This window comes from Saccostrea echinata, unplaced genomic scaffold (assembly GCF_033153115.1).
Source record: "Saccostrea echinata isolate AGI-Se365-2 ecotype Australia unplaced genomic scaffold, CSIRO_AGI_Sech_v1 ptg000058l, whole genome shotgun sequence".
NCBI lineage: Eukaryota > Metazoa > Mollusca > Bivalvia > Ostreida > Ostreidae > Saccostrea > Saccostrea echinata.
In genome coordinates this window covers 334224-356889 of record NW_026889807.1, presented here as the reverse complement: position 1 = coordinate 356889, position 22666 = coordinate 334224, and the positions used below count along the sequence as shown (strand labels likewise).

Below are 22666 nucleotides of genomic sequence, written 5' to 3'. Positions count from 1 at the left end.
TACGCAATTACGGCTATGTAGGTCATTGTTTTATTTGAATAAGACGGAGCGTCTTAGATTAGCGTGTGTTCGAGATGAACTAAGTTTCATTAACGAAATTCAGGTCATAACCTTATATTCATTTGCAACTTATTGTGTCAAAACCCTCCACTACAAATGTTTTTTTTTTTCACATGCAACAGTATATATTGTTCGGTCCTAGTGAATCAGTAAAACATATGGTGGAACTCTTTATCAGACTCATTCAATGTTCACCTGGAAGCTGAACTACCTGTATTCGGTCTATGCCAGAAGATGAACATACTTCTTGGACGACCAACACTTATCCTGTCTGAAGGGGAGGAGATCGAGTTTGAAAAACTCAGCTCTCAAATGTTGTCACATCCAGTGCATTCTACAACAAGCTGCAATCGGGAATTTGTCAACGAAGAGTCCAACCACCTTGTCTGGCTAACCTTTACTATAAAATAGTGTACTATAATAAGTGTTATTTTCTGCATATTGCATTTTTGTGTATTTTTTCTTTCGTATTTTAATTATTTAAGGGAGCCGACTGGGGTTTTATTGTGTGAAAAAAAACTATTATAGAGAAACTCTTTAATTTTATTCCATATGAACCTTACATTGACTTCAGTATACATGCCAAGTTTAGTGAAAATCTACCGTCTGGTAATTTTGTAGGGACCATCTCAAAATACAGGTACATTTATATAGATTATATAGAGAAATACAATTTTTTCGCAAATTATACAAATGCTACTATAGACTTTTTGCCAAATTATATTATTTGATGGGTAATACTATATTGTACATTTTATGCAAGAAAAACAAAATTCTACTATCTGGTTTCCAGAGGGGGGCATCTCAAAAATCATGATATTTTCCTGTTTTTCTGGAGTACATTAAAACATGACAGATACCACAGATTTACATAAAAAATAATAAAAATGATTGCGAGATTCTCAATTTACTATGTTTAAAATTTCAAGAGCATCTATTTTATAAAGAAATACGCCTTATTTTACTATATATGCTGCGCGAAGTATTGCGCAATGAAAACCCCAGTCGGCCCCCTTAAAACACGGGGGGGGGGGGGTCTCTCTCTTTATAGCGTGATTACTTTATAATTTATTTATGATGCAATTGCCTTGCTAAAAAAATCTCTGTTACAGAGAAAATCAAAGATGAATGAAACGAGTTATATTTGAAATGATAAATTTACTGGAAATTTTAAATTAAAGTGTACACATTATGAATACAGAATGGAATCTGTAAAAAATGCTCTTGGGGAACTGAAATCTTGCTGACTTCGCCTCGGGAAATAGGCTTGCTCTTAGGAGTACATGTATATCTTAGTACTATTGTCGTCTTAAATGATTGATTGTTCGGTATAAAGAAATACGAGACTGTTCAATTCGAATAGCCTTTTACATGTATATCTACTTATTATCGTCATACATGTAATACTTTTCATTATCATTAAGGACCGGTACACACGGTAAGACTTGCCTTATAATAATGAAATCCACTCACACAAATTTCAATCTATTTTTTTATCAAACACGTGGGTAGATTAAAGGGAACTTTAAGTATATTCGAATAAGATAATGCAAATATCCGCAAATGCTTTTGTTCAACCTCCTCTTTTTCAAGAAGTGTGATTGCACTAGTCTGTAAAATTATTTCAAAGTCCTAGCAAGTAATCTATACTTCTATTTTAATGATGTGCACTGTTTACGCCTCAAAAACAAGTGGAATTTATGGAAATGCTATTTATAATCTTGTAAGTCATGCCTTAGCGTGTGGACGCTACGTCCGTCCGGCAAAATGTAAGGTTTTAGACTTATAAGACAAGCCTTACCGTGTGTACCGGCCCTAACATCGACTACTACCGACACACGTTCCTGGGATAATTTTTTTTAAGAAGACAAATTTGGTGTAATATTAAAATTAATTCAAATCCGTAAATAATAACTCCAATCTTTAAATAATAAAATAAAATTAAAAGTTTTAATTTAAAACTTAAGTTGTTACAAATAAAAAAAATATCAAAGGGGGTTTGTATTGAAATAGGTAGGCCAAATGGCCGGGGTGGAGTGGGGGGAGGGGGGATGTAGATCGAGTCATATGTTTTGGAGGTTGCATATCATTACCGCTACATTTTCAAAATTTTCACTACTGCTACATACTCATTACCACTACAAAAAAGATTACATTACCGCTATATTACCTCTACATTGCTTCGTTCATTAGCCAGCGGCTTTTTTTATGTACATATTGATTACAAGTACAACAAACACGTGTATAAGACCTTTTTTCTGCTCACCACGAGGGAAGTGAATATAGGACTTTGAGCAGATTTTTTTTCACTTTTTATATAAAATCTATTTTATGTAATAAAACATTTTAGAAATATTAAAACAGAGAAATTGTTCACGGATAAAACACACAGTCTTCACAGAATTGGTAGATCTTTGAAGGCCATTTGCTTGAAGTAGGCCTACTGCTCTCTGGAAATCTCATCATTTTCTTTGAATATTTCATTTATTGAAAGGTATTAGATATTATATAAATACTGCATGTAGTTGAGTGTAACATTTAAAATTTTCACCCCAAGAAAACCAGTATTTATTATATTATACTGAATGTTTTATTCAAATACATATTACAGTGAACCTTGCGCGCATGAATTCTGCGCAGTCAATATTTTTTTTGGAATAACACCCGTCGTCAAGCAATGTTAACTGTTGCTACGCTGGAGGGCGTGGCTCCATTATTCAGCGGGTAATAGTGTTTTTTAACAAATGTTTCTCGACGAATCAGATTCAATTAATTTACATGAAAGTATAATATACATGTATGGGAAATTGTTAAAATTAAACAGCAATTCACATAACTTGTCGTGTTTACACACGCGCTTTTGAAGAACTTCTTGAGACTATTGTTAACAGATACAGTACACTCCGCATACAAAGTAAAACAGGTGCCAGGGACGAATAATTTTGATCCGTCATTATACCGCATAAACGAAAAAAGTGACCTCTTTGATTTTAGTATCCGTGGACATCATATTATATAAATACTGCATGTATATAGTTGAGGGTAACATTGTAAATTTTCAAATGTTACCCTCTACTACATGAAGTATTTATTATTTTATTCTATATTATATTATTCTGAATGTTTTATACAAATACAAATAAAGCTGAAGCGCTCGCGCATAGATTCCGGGCGGTCTTTTTTTTTGGAGGGGGGGGGGATGATACCATCTGTCGTCAAGCAATGATGACTGTTGTTAAATTCTATCTGGAAGGCGCGATTTCATCATTCAGAGGGTAACGGTGTTTTTTAACAAATGTTTCTCGACGAATCAAATTCCAGTAATTTACATGAAAGTATAATACACCAAAATCCTTCGTTGAACGTAGGGCGGTCGCAGGAAGAGTGTGGCAAATTTTGGTCAAAATTTGAGGCATGTTACCGGATATTGTTACCGGATATTGCATGTGCAAACAAAAAATTTTTTAAGCTTGGTTACAAGTTCTAAAAAACTTTTGACCGACACAATCAAACATACATAGATATTTGATAAAATGAATATGAATTTACTTTATTAATTCATTTATGTAATGAGAATATTTTAGCACATTAAAGAAGACGGGCTAGGCTAGTAGATCAAATAATAAAATAGACTGAGATTTGAAATATAAATAGTGAATAAAGCCTATCTCTTTACATATTTTCAAATTTGATTTTAAAAAAAATGATGAAAAAGTAATTGCAAAATAAAAAACCACCTGACCAGAAGGCCCACTTTAATCTTAACAAATAATTTCATTAATAAGTCGACTAATTCTGAACAATATTTGCATATAATATACTGTTACATAGATATGGATGTATGCCATGTACAACCAAGTACAAATTCAAATTACTTCTTAAATAGGTAAAACCCCTTATAAATACTTCAAAAGGAAAACTGGACCTTTATGACTATAGGCTTAATTCATCTTTTTCCATTAAAATCATTTATTATTTTAAAAAAATCAAACTCGCTGTGTTTCTTCAAAATAGAGTGTACTTTTAAGTTCCTAAAATTGTAAGAATGAAATCTGGAGATGCCAAAGCCAGAATGCTTGCCTGAGTCATTTTGTGTCTATTGCTCTTAAAAAGATTGTTTTTAAAGATTTTTCCCCTCCATATTCCCATGAAAAATGTTGACACCTGTATACTTGTAAAATTTAAACCCTAATTTTAGTCCTTTTCTAATCCCAATGTCCATAATTTAAACAAAATTAAATATTGACACATAGATACATGCAAAATGAAAACCCTACTTTTAGCCCTTACCTAACCCCAATGTTTATAATTTGAACAAAATTAAATCTCTATCATAATGATGTTGTAATGTTGGCATATGAATTTGCTTTATGTCACCCTGCTAGTTTTTCACTTATACATATTTTCATGCAAAACTTTTAACCCCTCTGCAGCTCTATCCTCACCTTACGGACAATGAAAAAACTTGAACCTATGTTCATTAAGAAAACTCTTGGATAACATTTGTCTTATATGACCAAGTTGTTCTTAAGGTATTCAATGTATAATGACCATATTCTGTACCTAATAAATGAATTGTCCAGTGTTTTTAATCAAGTTAGCATTTGAAGATGTTATTAAATAAAAGTACACCACCAAAGGAATTTACAAAATTTTGATTATTGTCCAATTACATGTAATTGCACCTTGAATTTTACACTGAAGTCTATGGGCAGCGCATGTTTTGTTTAGATATTCTAAAAGGTAATTTGAACTTCATACAAATCTCTTGTGAAAATATGCATAAACTCTCTCCTTAATAAAATATGAAATAAATAAGTCATCTGCTACAGATATATTGACAAAATTTAAATTTTCTTCTTTGCATCATGGGCAGATAACTCTTGAAAATGTTTACGGTACAAAATGGTCAGTTTCTAATATGTTATCAGTCATGTGAATTTGGTTCATTTTACGTTCATCATTATCTAGCAATACATATTTAACTAGTTTAAAATGATTCAAAACTGCTCAACATTCCTTCATTATACATTGAATACCTTAAAATGAAAGATTTTTAATGACATTATCTCATTTTTCATGTTTCTTCATTATCTCCCCTTGAAAAAGGATTCAGCACCTTTATTTGAATAAGCTTTATTCCTTTTAAGCAGAGATACATTGTACCAAATGTGGTTTACATTGACCAAATGTTAGAAAAAAAAAAAAGAAAATGTTAAAAGTTAATGAAGGACAAACGGTCAAACATATAAATGTTGCATTGTTGGATACCAGAGACTTCTTTTTATCAGAATTGTGCAATTGAGCCTTTGGATAAGGTGAGCTAAATTCCAAATCCATGTTTTTTAGCTATGGACCTCATTGTTTAAACAGGTGTATTATATCTCCTTGAAGTAATTAATGTACACCATATACAAATGTAATTTTAAGGCAAATCACTTCAATTTATTAATATTGGTACAATTCAGATCCGAATTCCACTGGCAACTGTCAAAGGCAATCTAGTCTCACTTATAGATGAATCAGAATGTTTTTAAATGTACTTTTAAAGCTTTAATTCACAGCAGATTTTGTTTAACTTCCAAGAAATAATTTTTCACACTGGCTGGCTCTCTCAGTTGGGCATTCAAAATGGCTGCATGATGAACACTAGGAACTTTCTTTTGTCATGGTATTCTTCTTCAGCTAACCATCATGCATGCATCTATATTGAAATTAAATTTAAATGATCATTTAATCATGCATGTTTAAAAAAAGCACTTCAAATCATCAAATGCTTCCTGCATATATATATATATATATATATATATATATATATATATATATATATATATATATATATATATATAGGATCTCCCATGATTTGTAGTTGGATATGATTTTTATCCAACGAGTTGTGTTTTTTATCCCTGAGCCTTGGCAAGGGGATAAAAACACACAACGAGTTGGATAAAAGTCATATCCAACAACAAATCATGGGAGATTCTTTTTATCCCATGTTTAATACTTCACAACCAATGTTTTACACTGTTTTATATAGGACTCCACTTTATTTTACTTCATAGCGCTAACGCAAAAACCATTGTGACGTCACAACTGTGGATTATGAAAAAATTATCCCATGAGTCATATCCACGGGATAAAGGGGTAAACATGGGATAAATATATATATATAACAGTATATTATTTGAATTTGGAGTTATTGGCAAGTGTAATCTGGTTCCCCTTAAAAATTTAAAAGGCTATAATTCTGTCAAAAATCAACAAAGTGGAATGAAATGCAAACTTGATCTGTAACTTAATTATCAAGGTACACTCACATATACTAAAAATCAGCTAAATGTAGTAATGGGTTATATGTTATATTTTAAACTGTAAATAAATTGAATATAAAATAGTTTAATAAATGAACACATTGCCATAAATAAATAAATATAAACTTAAACTCCATTTGATAATTACATTTACTAACCTTACTGCACATATTGTATGGTAATACTTATTTTAGATTTAGAGTTATCTTTTCATAGTTAGAACTCTCTAGTTTATTCATTAGTATATATGAGAACCAGTTTAGAGGTTAGGAATAGTCGATTGGCTATTCTTGTTTTGCAGAGATTTTATTGGTAGGTCATTGAGGTCACATTCCGTAGTGAGTTACTCTTTGTTCTTTTAAAATTCACTTTGAATCCAGCCACAAGCCAAAGTGCTGGGATCTTGTCTAATTAGATATTATATATTTCTGACTGGACTATAAGACCTGATCACAGTCCAGATATGGTTTAGATAAAGTAGCGGTAACACCTATGTATGCAGCCTAGGTCCACAATTTGGGCTGAATTATATATCTATAAAATAGTATCCACATCAGAATTAAAGAACCCTAAATTACAAACTGACCAGTGTTTTCATCATTCATGGGAAAACCCGGTTACATAAATACACGTATAGATCTGCGAGTGTTTATTTGGTGGCATATTTCTGCCCCCTACATGCAAGATAAATTATGTTAACATGAAGCATAATTATGTAGACATGCGATTTATCTATGTCAACATGCAAAATAATTATGTAAACATGTGAGATATATATGTAGACATGCGACTTATTTATCTCAACATGCAAGATAATAATGTTAACATGCAACTTATATTTGTCAACATGCGACTTATTTATGTCAACATGCGAGTTATATATTTTACACGCAAGATGATTATGTTAACATGCAACTTATTTATGTCAACATGTGACTTATTCATGTCAACATGCAACTTATTTATGTCAACATGCGAGTTATATTTAAACATGCAAAATAATTATATATGTCAACATATGCATGCAAGATAATAAGTTGCATGTCAACAAACATATCTCACATGTTGACATAATTAACTCGCATGTCAGCATAATATCTTGCATGTTGACATAAATAAGTTGCATGTTAACATAATTATCATGTATGTTGACATAAATAAGTCGCATGTCTACATAATTATCTTGCATGTAAACATAAATAAGTTGCTTGTCAACATAATTCTGTTACATCTTGCTTGCATGATGTCATATAATGGCGTGCGTAAGTAAGTTTACCAACATTAAAATTAGATTCTCTCGAGAAGTTGGTAACTTGCATGTCAACATAATTATTTTGCATGTTGGCATAAATAAAGTCGCATATCTACATAATTATGTTGCATGTTAACATAATTTATCTTGCATGTAGGGGACAGAAATATGCCACCAATGCCCATAGTTTAGAAAAAAAAAATCCAGAAAACCAAGTGACAAAGACAGACAGACTGAAAGACAGATAAAGGAGAAACCTGTAGTCCCCTCCAGTTTCACTGGTAGCTAGGGGACTAAAATAATTACATAATATGGTGTACAAATATTTTGGAGACTCTGGAACAGTAGTATATTCATTAATTTTAAAATGTACATCATGAAAATATTGATCTTAGTACATGTACATGATGTGTCATAAATATATAAAATATATACACTGTTTATATTATATATACACTGTGCTGTAGAAAGTCTGTCCATTGCTAGAATTCATTCACCATTTTTTTTAAATATGTTGTCAACTTGGTGTCTTAACCATATCCCTCTTATCAGTTAAACTTACACAATTAACATGATTAACTGACACGTAAACTTGCTTTCAACAGATTTTATCTAAAAATATCTCCTGATTTTATTGCAATTATAAATTCATAAAATTTATATGTCCTTTATTTGTCGCACATAGTCTCTTAATTAGGGGTGTATTAATTGTTACACCAGTATATGGAGATACCTTTCAACTGAAGTTGGTTACCAGTTAAAGGCAATCTTAATTATCTTTACTTTTCTTGTTTTCAATTTAAAAATCAGAAAAGAATTTGAGTCATCTTAAAGTACAACTACACTGTACTTTATAAATGTAATTTTTTTTTTTGAGATATAGAATTTTGGATTACTGATTCTATAAACATGATAAATTATATTTATAAACAAACCATATTTCATAATGATTGAAGAATACATTTATTCTTAACAATTTTACAGTGGAAACTTCTAGGAATTTTTTTTAATATGCTATAGAACAGGTAGAACAAAAGTAAAAAATTAAGTGATATGCATCAATATATATCATAAAACACAAGTCAAAATATTGTCGTCGCCCGCGTGGCACAGTGGTTAGAGCATCTGCTCTAGAGTCGCGGAGTAAGGAGTTGATCCTTACGTCGCGGGTTCAAATCCCACTGCGGGACGTGGAGACCGGTCCTTCGGATGAGACCATATAAACCGAGGTCCCGTGTCGCAGTAGGTGCTGGCACGGAAAAGAACCCTCACTGCTCAATGGCCCAGAGTGCCGAGTATAGGTCAAAATTTGTAGCCCTCCACCGGCAAGTGGTGGCGTCTCAATATGAGTGAAAAGTTCTCGAGAGGGACGTTAAACAACAAACAATCAATCAATCAATCAAAATATTGTCATGATTAATTTTTTTTGCATTTTGATACTCATCCCTATTTTTAATTAAATGAATATTTACTCTAGACTTTGTGTAAGTTTTGAATGAGAAAGCATTTATGAGATAAGACTCAAAACAAAGCTAGTTGCTGATAACAAAGCAGGAGGCCCATGGGCAACAACACTCACCTATTAGTCACTTTGGCCTTCTGTTCTGCCACAGATTTTTTCCCCCATATACATGTACTCCTATGTAAAATTTTGTTGTCTTTTGTGGCCCAACCCTATATATAGGGGCCATCATTTAATAAAAAATGAATCTACACTACCATGATGCTTCTTACATTATTATGTTTCATCGTGGCTTTGTTGTTCTTGAGAAGAATTAAGCATTTTAAAGATTTATCCAACGTAATCCCTATTGTGGCCCCACCCTACCCCCAGGGGCCATGATCTGAACAATTTAAAACCTACGCTACCTAAGAAAGCTTTCATCTAATTTTCATCTTTTCTAGTACAGTATTTCTTGAGAAGAAGATATTTAAAATTTTTCCTACATACCATATATACTCACCTATAAGTCGGTTTTTTGGGAGTTAAACTTTGGTCCAAAACTCATTATCCGACTTATACACAACTTATAAAAAAAACTGGTATTTTAGTGGGTCAATCCCTCTAATTTAAGCTGAAAAAAATACAACTTATTCCAGTTATTGATACTTTACTATTCATTATTTTAAACCTACTGGTATCTGAAAAGCTTTATTCATGCTGTACTTGGGTTATTAAGTAGATGGAAAAGGTTCATGACAGTAAAAGTAATCTATCTTTAAGATTTAACAAGTTGAAATTCAACAAATCATAACTTATTTCAGTTATTTAAACCTAAACCAACCTCACTTTAGAACTCTTGCACAAAAATCTACAGCTTTGCACAAAAAATGTAAGACATACTAAGAGATTGTACAGTAATATCCAAGGATTTTAGGAAAATTAGTCTCACTTTTGGCAAAATTGGCGGAAGTTATATATATTTTGATAAATATCATCATATCTGCTCAGGAGATATGAAGTCTGTTGAGTATATTAATAGAAGTACATATATTTACAACTTTCTCAGTCTTACATCATCTTAAATCTGCAGCAAACTCAAAATATTGATGTTTTTTGGCAAAATTGATAGGCATTCTATGTTTTAAGAATTAACTCAAATGAGTTATTTCTTTGTTTAGTAATAAATAAGTGAAGTAACCTAAAAAAGTTATTTTAAAAAATAACTTGATTCCATCATGCCCCTGAGTGTTCTACTTTATATATATTCCCTGCTTTTTTCAATACTTAGGGACAACCCTCTTAATAGTCCAGTAGTCTTGAGAAGAAGATTTTTAAAGATGTTTTTCCTATAATATTTTCAATGTAAAACATCCATTCCCTATTGTGGTCCCACCCTCCACCCGCGGGGCCATGATCTGAACAATTTATAATCTAATATTCTGTAGGAAGCATTTATATAAGTTTCAGCTTTTCTGCCACAGTGGTTCTTGAGAAGAAGATATCTGAGGATTTTTCCTATATATTTCATTGTAAAATTTTCATCCCCTAATTTGTGGCCCCATCATGCCCCGCAGGGGCAAGATTTGAATAATTTACAATCTACACTACCTCAGAAAGCCTACATATAAGTTTCAGCTTTTCTGGCTCGTTGCTTCTTGAAAGAAGATGTTTCAATGGCCCTAACCTATTTTTGCATTTCTTGATTATCTCCCCTTGGAAGGAAACTTGGCCCTTCATTTTAAAATTTAGAATCCCCTTTACCCAGGAATGCTTTGTATCAACTTTGCTTAACATTGGCCCAGTACTTGGTTCTTGAGAAGAAGTTGAAAATGTGAAAAGTTTACAGTTGGACGGACAGACGCTGGACAATGTGTGATCAGAAAAGCTAACTTGAGCTTTCAGCTCAGGTGAGCTAAAAACTGGAAAAGGGGGGGGGGGGGGTGTTAAGTCACACATGCACCTTGTCCATTAGCTTTCATGAAAATTAAAAATATATGTACATGTATTTAAAAAAAAAAAATCAATGTGAGAAGCTACATGTAAAAATTAGTTAAAATTAAATGGTAGTAATTAAAATTGCTAGGTCATTAACAATCAAGATAACTAATTAATATGAATGTTTAATTTACTTACCAATAATGAGATCCAAGTTCAAATAGCCATATTTCCAATGGTTGATTCTTTGTCATCAAAACTCCTAAAATCCGTCTTAGTCTCAACTCCCACATCTTCCTTGAATTTTTGAGAATCATGAGTTTTGTTAATTTTGTCACTCACTCACTCATGAGTTCAACAGTATTTTTCTGACTTTGTGGAAGTCTGAAGACAGTCCTTAGGATTACACTCTACTATTCTTTTTTCTCACACTCCCATGGACTTTATTCTGAATTGTGTCATATTTGGTTTCTCACAATCCTTAAATCTTTCTATTGTGGCTATCTATGCTTCCTTTAAACTTGGTTGATATCATGTGTTCTATGATCCACCACAAGCTGTAGAACAGAGGTCCTTCTTCTTACAGGGTTTGTTGATAAGAAATGTTCATAACTGAAAAGACAAATTGTTTCCCATCTATTAGAATTTTGCAGACCTTTACTGAAATATGAAGATTACAAACAGTATTTAAGCTCAAAGGTGCATTGAAACATTACTAATTGTGAGCATAGCAAACATAGATCTTTAAAACATCAGAGGTGGGATCAGTTGCCATGGAGGAATAAGCATCCCCTGTCAACTGGTTACACCTGCTGTGAGCTCCTTGTCATAATAGGGAGAATGGATAAATCTGTTGACAATTCAGTATAAAAATAATGGCCTAGCACTTTCTGTATGAAAAACATCAGTAAACATTTGACTTATGTGTAGACTATATTTGTTAACAAGGTCATTGTATCAAACCAGGGTTTGACATTTTCTTTTATGACTACTATACAAGTCGGGCTACTTCCCATAATTTTGACTAGCACTGACCGTAAAAACACTTAAGCCCCGACCAAACTTAATTTTTTTTTCTTTTTATAACCTGGTATTTTAGTGAAAAAAGTTCGAAACAATACTATCTCTCGCATGTATTAAGATAATACATTTTGTCAGACTTTTCCATAGGTCGCAGCCCATTGAGTCGGGTTAAACAGAACATGCAAATATTATAGGGCTGGCTTTAAAGAACATGCAAGGAACTTTAAAAAATTATTACCGTAAATATAAATAAATTAAAGAATATATTATTTGATATATATTATTCAATAATTTTCATACCAATTGATACTGAATGAAGCTAGTTTCGATCGCAAATTGTCTATTACAGCCAGGATAAAAATAAGGATTAATTGTGTCATGCTGTGAAGTTTTCTTTTTCAGAGCGATGGCTGTGTTTACAATCAGAAAATTAAACTAGAGCGAGCTCGTTGCAAAGCAACGAATAGGTCTTCCGTTGGAGCTGCAGAAGGAAGAAGTGACCTTGAGTCAAGGTCATGCCACATTCTAAAGTTATACATGTAAGCAATCTTGTAAGGGGAAGCAACTTACAATATTTCGCTAGGAAAAACTGTAAAGGAATGTATGTGACCTTGAACATTCCAAATGCCTTGCGTCAAACCATGACACACTCTCGTCATAAAACCCAATCTGTGTGTTACCGACTTGAAAAGTTCACAGTGACACGTCATGTTCTTTTAGTCCATACATACAGTCAAAACATCTTATCCTTAGTGACCTTGAACTTGAGTCAAGGCCATATCACACTCTGCATGATACCAGCAATGTTTCACTAGTACAAATACGGTAGCGAAATTACAGTTTCTCTGTCAGTGACCTTGACTTGACCAAATGACCTTGCATCAAGGCCATAACACACACTGGTTAAAAGCAATCCCAGTCTGTGAGTTTCTGAATGGATAAGTTCAGCCATGTTTTTTCAGATCATACAGCGAGTCGGAATAATTTGTTAGGTTCAACATAATGATTACAAAATTCATTGAGAATGTTTTATGCCCAGTTTGGATAAGTAGTAAAACGTGGAGATCGGTCCTTTGGATGAGACCGTATAAGGTCTCGTGTCGGGGTAAGTGCTAGCATGAATAGGATCTCTCATGCTATAAATTTTGAATTTACCGGGTGGCAGTAAATACTGACAACCGGTAAATTCAAAATTTACAACATGACAGATCCATGGCACTTGATTCTACCTCTGATTTCAAAAGATTTGCACTGTTCCTGATTTGTATTGTTTGAATGGTCTTTTAAGCTTGAATGCTGCACAGGTGCTTGTGGACAGGACCCCCCCCCCCCCAATATACACCCCGGGGTCCAAGAATATTTTTATTCATCTTTTCCCATAAATTAATCTTCTAGTACACGTTTACAATGTATTCCATATGAAAAATCCATAAAAATAACGTAGAATTAACGTTTTATTAAAAAATCATACCCGCGGTATTATGAAATAGAGAAGGTAAGTCACTTCCATTTGTTAACACTGGACCCCTCTTGCATATCGGGCCTAAAATATCATATATATGTACCTACCACATGTCACCAAAATATGTTATTATATCTTGTTTCGGTAGATATTTTTGTCTTTAATCGTGCTATTTAAACGGAAGACCTTAAATAGTGTCTGTGGCTGTCACTATTTCGGTGTTTTTCAGAAACTTGATCGTAGAATTAGTCAAAGTCCACAACTGGACAATAAACTGATAAATCGGCTACAGTATATTATCTGTTCACAGAAACTACATATTGAAACTGGAAAAAAAATAATCCAGAAGCAATTCATTTCATTGAAATTCTATCATGAATATTTTGTTTTAATCGATGGACTCGATGAATCAATAAACTGACCGAAGGAAAAACGTTGCACGTGCCGTAACATTCTGTACTTTTTTTTTTTTTTGATTTTACATTCTACTTGCATAATACATGTACATGTACATGTACATATATATTAAACAGAAACATAAATACCAAGCCCGTCGGCATTTAAAAAAAAGTAATAAAACATAATTTGATTTGATCTATTTTATTTCATTTAAACTCTATTAATTTGTTTTAAAAGTATGATTGATCTTTTTCCTTTTAACATACACTCAGGGTAAAAAAAGAGAGTATATATTGACTCGCGTGACTTTCATGGTTGTAGTTACATTTGAAAATGAAGAAATAATGAAATAATGAAACGTTGAAGGGACTGGTGTGTTGTATGGCTAGACAACGCCTTGCACATGCAGAGAAATTTACCACAGGTACTCTAGGACAGGTGTGTGAAACCCCTAGGGCATGCCGTTTCCTGATCTTGCTCTGCTAATCCCTATACACAGGAAATGATCGCGACTAATACTTAATACACAAAGAAACAGAATATATTCAAGTAAACTTGGCATTGATTTTTTTCTTGAGTATTATTGAGAATAATAAGTTTTAGTGATATACCCCCCCCCCCCCCCCCCGTTTTAATTGTTTTGTGAAGTTCATCACCATGCACATTCCATCTTCTGTAATTGGAGAAATGTTTAAATTAAAAACAAACCACTGTTTACAAAAGAAGTAAATATCGAGGGGAAAAAAATTGTTATATTTTATTGATATCTTTTATAACGTTCACGCGCCCACTCACTGCAAACGCTCACCATCGAATATTACAGCTTTCCGGTCATTCGACAATTTCAGGGAAATGCTTGCACATTAATACAGTAAAGTGAAATTATTTAAATGAATTATATTGTTCTAAATTTGGTAAAAAAAAAAAAAACAAAAAACAAAAAAAACATGAACAGTATATAGATATATTTTTTTCCTCATAAGAATGCTGAAAACTGTTAATCGAAACTCGCACTGACTATTGTTTAGCACGTGTATGTAACATTGCAGTTCGCATATAATTTGAAAAGAGAAGTTATTAGAACTTATATTTCCGACATTAAAATTTGTCACGTTAAACTCTCAAATGACTCAGCTTATAAATAGTTTTCTTGATACTATTTAAAAAAAAGATGTCGCTTTAGTGTTGATATATAACTTAACAAAATTAATAATAATAAATAAAATAAAATAAAAAACGATTAAATATATTCTGCTTTACATTTTTTTTTTTTTTGTTCATTCATTATTTTCACCTTTTGCGAAATAAAAGAAAATACTTTCATAAATATACATACACTGCGGGATTTTAATTTGTTTTTTTTTAAAGAGGGAATTTCGCAAAATTCCTGTTCGGGGAGATAACTCCCGTTTGTTTACGAAACTAGTTGATCGATGATTTAACCGCGGCGGGGACAGGTAGGTGATGAATTTCCCGCGGAGGGAACGCGGTTTACCTGTCTCATCTGGCCAAATGTGCTTAAACCGCGACGGGGCGCGGGAAATACGGGATCCGCGTTGCCAGTACTGTACATGTATAGTCAATCAGATTAGAAATACAGCGACTATCAGAATTTCGGGCCGTAAAAAAGATCTGATTTTGATTAGATTTCAGGTGTAGGCGAATGTGTGTGTACTGAGGGGTTAGTTAATTCATTCAAGATTTATTATATTGTTCGTTTGGACGAAGGCTTCATAAAAAATATACACACTGCTTGTACAGGTACACATCAATGAATGTTCAGATTAATTCAAAAATCGGTGGACATTAATTGATTTTAGTTATCTAAAGGCAATTAATGTTATTTCCAGAGACATTTACATTTTCTGTTTTTTGTCTCGGATTTTTCTTTTTTGTGATTTACCGGTTTACAAAGGCCTGTGTTTTAACAGCTGTTCATAAACGCTGTCAATTAATATATGATCAGAGAAAACGAGACATCTCCCGGTAATTCATTTCTTATGGAAAATATATGGATTGACATCTTAGTATTTACCTGTGTAATTACGATGTTACAAACCGTGACGATGACTGGCCAGGAGGACTACCCGTTATGAGAACAACTCATGATCAACTCAGCGGACCTATAATTGACTTTAATATATGCTGTAAATCAATAAAATCATTTCAGTTTAACCGATATTTTATTGCAAAGATAATGGGAAAAAAGACTTGGGATTTAGAATTTTTCTGAATTTCAAACGCTCGATATGCATATATTTGGGGCGCTCTTGCATATGCACTTATAAAACGTGCACGTTCTGTACTTGCATGCGTGTACATTGTATGTATCCGTAAAACCTTAAGAGAGCTGATAAATGTGTTCTGATTTTCAGAAAAAATAATGGGAACCTATAAATAATTACATGTTTATCATTTTGTTCGCATACAATAACAAGTTTAGTAGAAAAAAAATTTGTTCAAGGTTAGGTGTCTAATAAATTTGTAATATTCAAATACAGTTACGCATGTATGTCTCATTCTACATATTTTGGAGGCGCGTGTGAATGTGGGATTTTGTATTTCCATACGCTCGATATGCATATATTTGGGGCGCTCTGTATATATACAGTTGTACATTTTAAGGGCGTCGACAAAAGAACGTACATACGTGTATATTAGATTACATACATGTACATTTAAGTTTCAAAAGTTCCATTACTAGTAGGAATTAATTAAGGTTACATATTTTGAATTTTATTATGAATAAAACAGACAATTAACTCGATATCGAGAAATAAATTGTTTATAAAAATAACTATGCAACTTTCCTGTAATTCAGCGAATAAAATATTAAATAAAATGCACCAGCGATTTAATCAAAGATATTATGAAATAATCTGAAAGATTCAACATATTTATCCACTCATGACTTAGTTTACAAAATGAATTTGGAATGGCCATTCTATGATTTGTTTTGTGTATGACTAGGTCGCTGGATCACACACGCCGATTGATCCCCGGTGACCTCCTTTGCCACGCGCTATCGAGGGAGGTGTTACATAATTGTAAACACACAAGGTGAATGTAAAAGGCGCACACTTAATGCCTGTAAATAGTCTATGCTTCAAAGTTATGTTTTATTTTCTCAGTATATTGTTTGTTTTTATATGATAAGAAGAAAAGGTTATCTTTTTTCCCCTTTTTTTAGTAGACTGGTTTATTCGACTTTGAAAAAAATGAAATAAAACGAAAAGTTGTCAAAAAATAACTTGGAAATAAAGCACAAAACACTTCAAGAACCTTATTCTAAAGAATATTAGCATCTAATGTAGCCAGATTTATTATTTATAGTAAGTTTATTTTAATTACACGCATGAAGAGCTCTCGTTTACTTGCTGAATGAAAACACTTACCTGTATATGGGTCAAGCTTCTGGCGCATTTAAAACACAAGACTCGAACAAAATAACATTTTCATGAAATCAGTAAGATGTTAAAGAACAACTTTTTTAACGACAGCCATTTCGAAATATTTACCGTTTTTGAGTTATAAAGCAAAACCTTTAAAGGGCTCCAGATCCCTAATTTGAAGGGCCAGCCCCTTTTTAGTGGTGTCAAATGAAAGGCCTTGAAATTGTGCACAACTTTTATTCTACATGTCTTATCAAAATATTTTTACTTTTAAAGATACAAAGGAAAATATGTCTAAATTTTCGCTCTTTTAGGCGTTCTAAATTTTGACCCCTAATTAGCGCCATTTTGAATACAGAAATCGAAAAACAAAAACCGATGTGCACAACTTCAATCCTTCTATTATCTAAATTCGGTAGAATTTCTGCTCTAGCTATTGTAGTCTCGGAGCCTTTGTCTGGAAATGAAGCCTAATAAATTTTCATTTAAAGGGCAATAACTCAAAAGCGGAAGTGACTTTTTGAATTGTTTGACAGCATTCTGATAGAGTTTTGTAACGTCTATAAACTCTGCAAATTTAAGCAAAATCCGTTGAGAAATGAGCGAGATATGAGGTCTCAAAGTTGGCGTCTAGGAAAAAGAAGAAAAAAAAAAGAATAATAATCTTAACCATCAGAATCAGTAGAAGGTCTTCCGTTGGAACGGAAGACCTTAAAAATATTGTTTAAAAAGTTTATAGAACATTTATTTGAAAGACTGAAATGTGAGATAACATTATTTTATTCACACAACTAGTCAGTCTAGATCACGAACATTTGACACGACCGGACCACTCATTTACTAGACTGGGTCAGTTGGACATGCCTTAGTGTCAAACCCTGCAAACACAGAATTTGCAAAATGTTGGCTATACCTATACCTGTATACCTTGGCTATACAACTTATTTGCCAATAGCTTGCCCCATTTTAGTAATTGTTTGTACATAGTACACATGCTCTTGCCCTTTGAATCAAATGGGAGACATAAACTCCATATGCAGGTGATAATGCTACATAAGTAAGGTAAGTTAATAATTATAGAAAAATGAAAGTTTATAATAAAGTTTAGTTGTTACTTTGCCATTAATGTCTTTATCTAGTAAAATATTCAAATATGAAACAGATGCATCAGCCTCTGTGGTGTCTTTAATTTTGAGTTTAAAGGGATATACATGTGAATAAAAAAAAGTTAAATACATGTATAATGAACAGTGATCAATCTCAAACAATCTATAAAAAATACAAATCTGTGAGAGCCTGGATAAAACAAGGACCCCCTGGAAATCCCAGAGGTGGGATCAGGTGCCTAGGAGGAGAAAGCATACTCTGTTGACCTGTCACACCAGAATAAATTAATGTAGGAATAAAAATGAATAATTACTATCCATTGAAAAAGCATCATCAATATATTTACATGTACATAATATATCTAATCATGTACCGGTAGTATGTATAGGATAGGAAATACAAAATATAATTATTTATAAAATAGTGTATTTTCAACTTAAGGTCATAATATCATTTGTTTCATTATATTTAATCATGTAAATAATGTACCTGACCACCAACATATGGCATGTGGCTTAATTGTGCTATAGTTAAGCATGTATCAAAATTTAATTCTAATTATAGCTTTGCTTGGTGTTCACATGGAGTTAATGCAAAGAAATTTAATGTACAGTAAATTAATTTGCATTATTCGCATTAAGGGGGGACAGGACACATGTCACATGATTGAATTGACTGCATCATAGTCAAAGGGGCTGACAAATAGATTTTTTAGGCACTTGTCTGAGGGCAAGTGCACGGTCAAAATTTACTTGCCCTACCCGAATTTTTGCTTGCCCCACCATCATGACCATAATCTAATACTGTATATATTTATATATATTTCAAAAAATAGGAAGACAAATAATGAGTAGATCATGCAAGCCCCTGTGTCTAGCTCTATTTCTATGACTTACCGGTACATATGGATTTAATTTTTTAAAGTCACTTGCCCACGGGCAAGTGGTTGATAAAATTTCACTTGCCCACCCTTAAAATTCACAAGTCACGGGCGTTGGGCAATGGGATTTGTCATCCCCTTTGTTACTGTTAATGTAGGTGCTAAACGTTGTTAAAATCAGCATTTTTTGTGTAATTTTTGTTCAACTTGTTAAGCTTAAACATTTAATGTAAAATAATTAAGAGTTTTAAATGATCGTGTAAATATTTAAAAATTGTGAAATTGATCGATCCACCCATCTATTTCTTTATGCTACAGTCTAACGAGTCAGTGATGTCATATATGATCTCTCAGTGCAATGAGATCATGCAGGTATATGTTGGTTACCTGGTAAGACTTAGTCAGTTTAAAAACATAGAAACCATATACCTATTAGGTCTATGATAACAGATCACAATCAAGGCATCGTGATGTATTTTTTGAAGCAGGAACTACAAAAATAATTTTTACGTGTTTAGTAGCAAAGATTCTCTGAATTAATATTTCATTTCGGTTGTATAAGTTTTCCTGTGACGTCACAGTTGTTTTTCCCGTACTCGGAAAATGTAAAGATGAAGCGTTTTTACCACGCTTATGTATTGTTCAATTGTGTCCTCTGTGATATGAGGTAATTATCTTCACCTTACGATATTGCTACAGTTGATTACGGTACTATGAAGAAGGACTTCAGTTCAATCGTAAATCTTCAAATATTTATTGACAGAATTATTTCCCAAATGAATTTTTCATCGTTGAAGATGTCTTGAAAAGTATTCATCCAATCCATATACATTGTAAAATAGCAAAAATGCTTAAAGAATTTTAATTCTATATATATTCTGAATTCTTGAAGAGATGCATGTCCTTATACATATTTCTTGTTTGTGCTTAAAAATTTCCATTTTAGACTTAGTTATGGACCCGTAAAGACGAAGAACCAAAACTATTTACAGACACTGTGAGGAGCGATTTTTGTATGGCGATATCACTTAAATAAGTCAAGAAATCTGAACGCAGAATTACTTTTAAAATGTGTATGACATATTAAGTTAAAAATATACAAAATATGAAAAAAATTCATTGACTAGATTTTTTTCAGCTCAAGGCCTTGTTCCTCCTTAAATTCTCCGTGTGAATGTGGTCCAAATTTAATCTGCAGTAACTTACATTTAATTGGAATAAAATCCTCCTTGTGTAGAGGACATTAAATGTACATATCTCATACTGTACATCCTCATCAAAGTTTCACAACCAGTTCATACATATTCTTGTCAGCTGTCAAAATCACATTCGCATGATTAAAATGAAAGTAAACGTTAAGTTGAATACCGATCCCGATTAGAATCAAGACCAAGGACTGTTAAGGACCCTCTATCATGATCTATACACTAAATCAAAAATGTTTTTATTCCAAGATAAATAAATTGAACACTTTATTTACATGCTTTCTCACTCAAGTAAATGTGTAGAGATTTCTGTTCATCAATACTTTAATGTCTTTGAATATTTTTCTTAGGGTGTAAATATGCCATGTACCCTAGCTATGTTGAACATGTTGAAATTCAAGAAAATAAAATAGATCTGATTAGCTCATTATCTATACCTTTATACAATATGATTTTCTCATTCAATTGTTAAGAATGCTTGCATTAATTGAAATTCAGTAACAGACTGTTAGGATTTCCCAGGGCAAATAAGTCTCTATCTCCATAAAATACCATAAAATCAGAGCTCTTTTGGTGTGCAGTATATACTACAGTGTTATTAATTTGTATGTGAAAACTGAAATTAAAATAATCATGGAGGGTAAAAAATTGGGGGGGGGGGGTTAAAATCTTTCAGATTTCTTCTAATTCCATCACAAAATATATAAAGAAAACTTAATTTATGCAATCTAAGTAATACACACTGTCAGATGATGACATTTCTTGCTCATTTGAAATAACATATTATATTCTTGGCACACAGACCTCTTCACTATCAACAACATGTTTACCTTTTAAATTAAATTTTAATAATCTGGTTAAGTGGTAACAGATCTAGATTCTCTTTATTAACAAACTTCTCTTAACATAATTGTTCACTCAGGTTTACAGAGTCTGCCAATCGATATCAAACATTAATTAATAGAGTCCCTCTGAAAGATTATGAGGCCCTTTATATTTTTTGTTGTATATTTAAATGTCTTGTCTTATTATTTTTGATACACTTACAAATAACTTGTTCCTAAATACTAAATAATGAGTAAACTTGAGTTTGGTCTGAAATTACTGTGCCTTTCCAGTCACTGCACTTAAAAATACTTAATGCATCTGCTGTACGTTTTACTCACATTAAAGTGTTGGTTATATACTGTAGATCGAAGCACAAATTTTCGTGGGGATAAAATTTTGTTGATTTGAATCCGAGAAGGTTTTGTGGGCATTAAATTTCTTTGTTACGAATGTAACCCGACTCATTATACATGTATTGTAAAGTAAAATTTCATGTGGGGATTTAATTCTGATGATAATGTTAACAACAAACAACTGTCGAAATAAAGGAATATAATTCAATCTGCTTTTAAAGTATATATTGTATACCGATATATATACATGTATATAAAATGTAGCTACTCTGGCCTTTCTACTGATAATGTAGATAAGTGAGCAAAGTCATCTAGTGTGATTACATTTTTTATTACTTTGAGGGGAAGAATCATAAAACCTGTTGAAGTTTTTGATTTTTTTAATTTTAATTGCCCCTAATTAATCCTATAGGAATATGGCCTCAGACCAGTGATCGAGTTTTCATAAAGAATGAATAGATCCAGTTTTACATACTGCCAATGTTAGCTTCAGTAATTTATGCACGATTAATACCATATTCCAAAAAACAAAAATGACTTTTCCCTGCATTTTCCAGTGCCTCATGTTAGAATGGGAGGGAGTTAGAAAATTTGCAAGATTTCAAACAGCTACAATGTACACATGCTACATAAATCTCTGTTATTTATGTCTCTATGACACCCTTGATGACAGAAACATTTTGAAGGATTTATAAATATTGTAAATGTTCAATCATAATTCCATATAACATAATTGTATTCTCTGCAGTTGGAAAATCTTTTCATTTAGATCTTTTTAAAAATCCCTGAATGGAAGTAAATCTCTTCATTTTAAATTTCAGTGGTTGAATTATACCCCAATAAAAACATGATTGTATAGTGTGTACCCCTCCTTCTTTGTCTTTTTTTTTTGTTTTGCTGAAAATAAAAGTGTGCACATCATAAAAGAGAATTTATAGTAGTTCGTATTATTTTGTTTAATATATTACATGGTATGCCCCGACCACAACAATAGCCAATGGTGTTATAGTGT

At 32.4% G+C, this 22666-nt stretch overlaps 1 long non-coding RNA gene across 1 annotated transcript; it reads right to left on the bottom strand.

Annotated features, from left to right (window-relative positions):
• Positions 1-5180: 5180 nt before the first annotated feature.
• Positions 5181-20636, bottom strand: LOC133174680 (uncharacterized). The gene is made up of 3 exons (XR_009719169.1): positions 20475-20636; positions 11204-11617; positions 5181-5764 (listed from the first exon to the last, which is right to left on the bottom strand). It is a non-coding gene; the product is annotated as an uncharacterized LOC133174680 (long non-coding RNA).
• Between the last annotated feature and the right edge of the window lie 2030 nt (positions 20637-22666).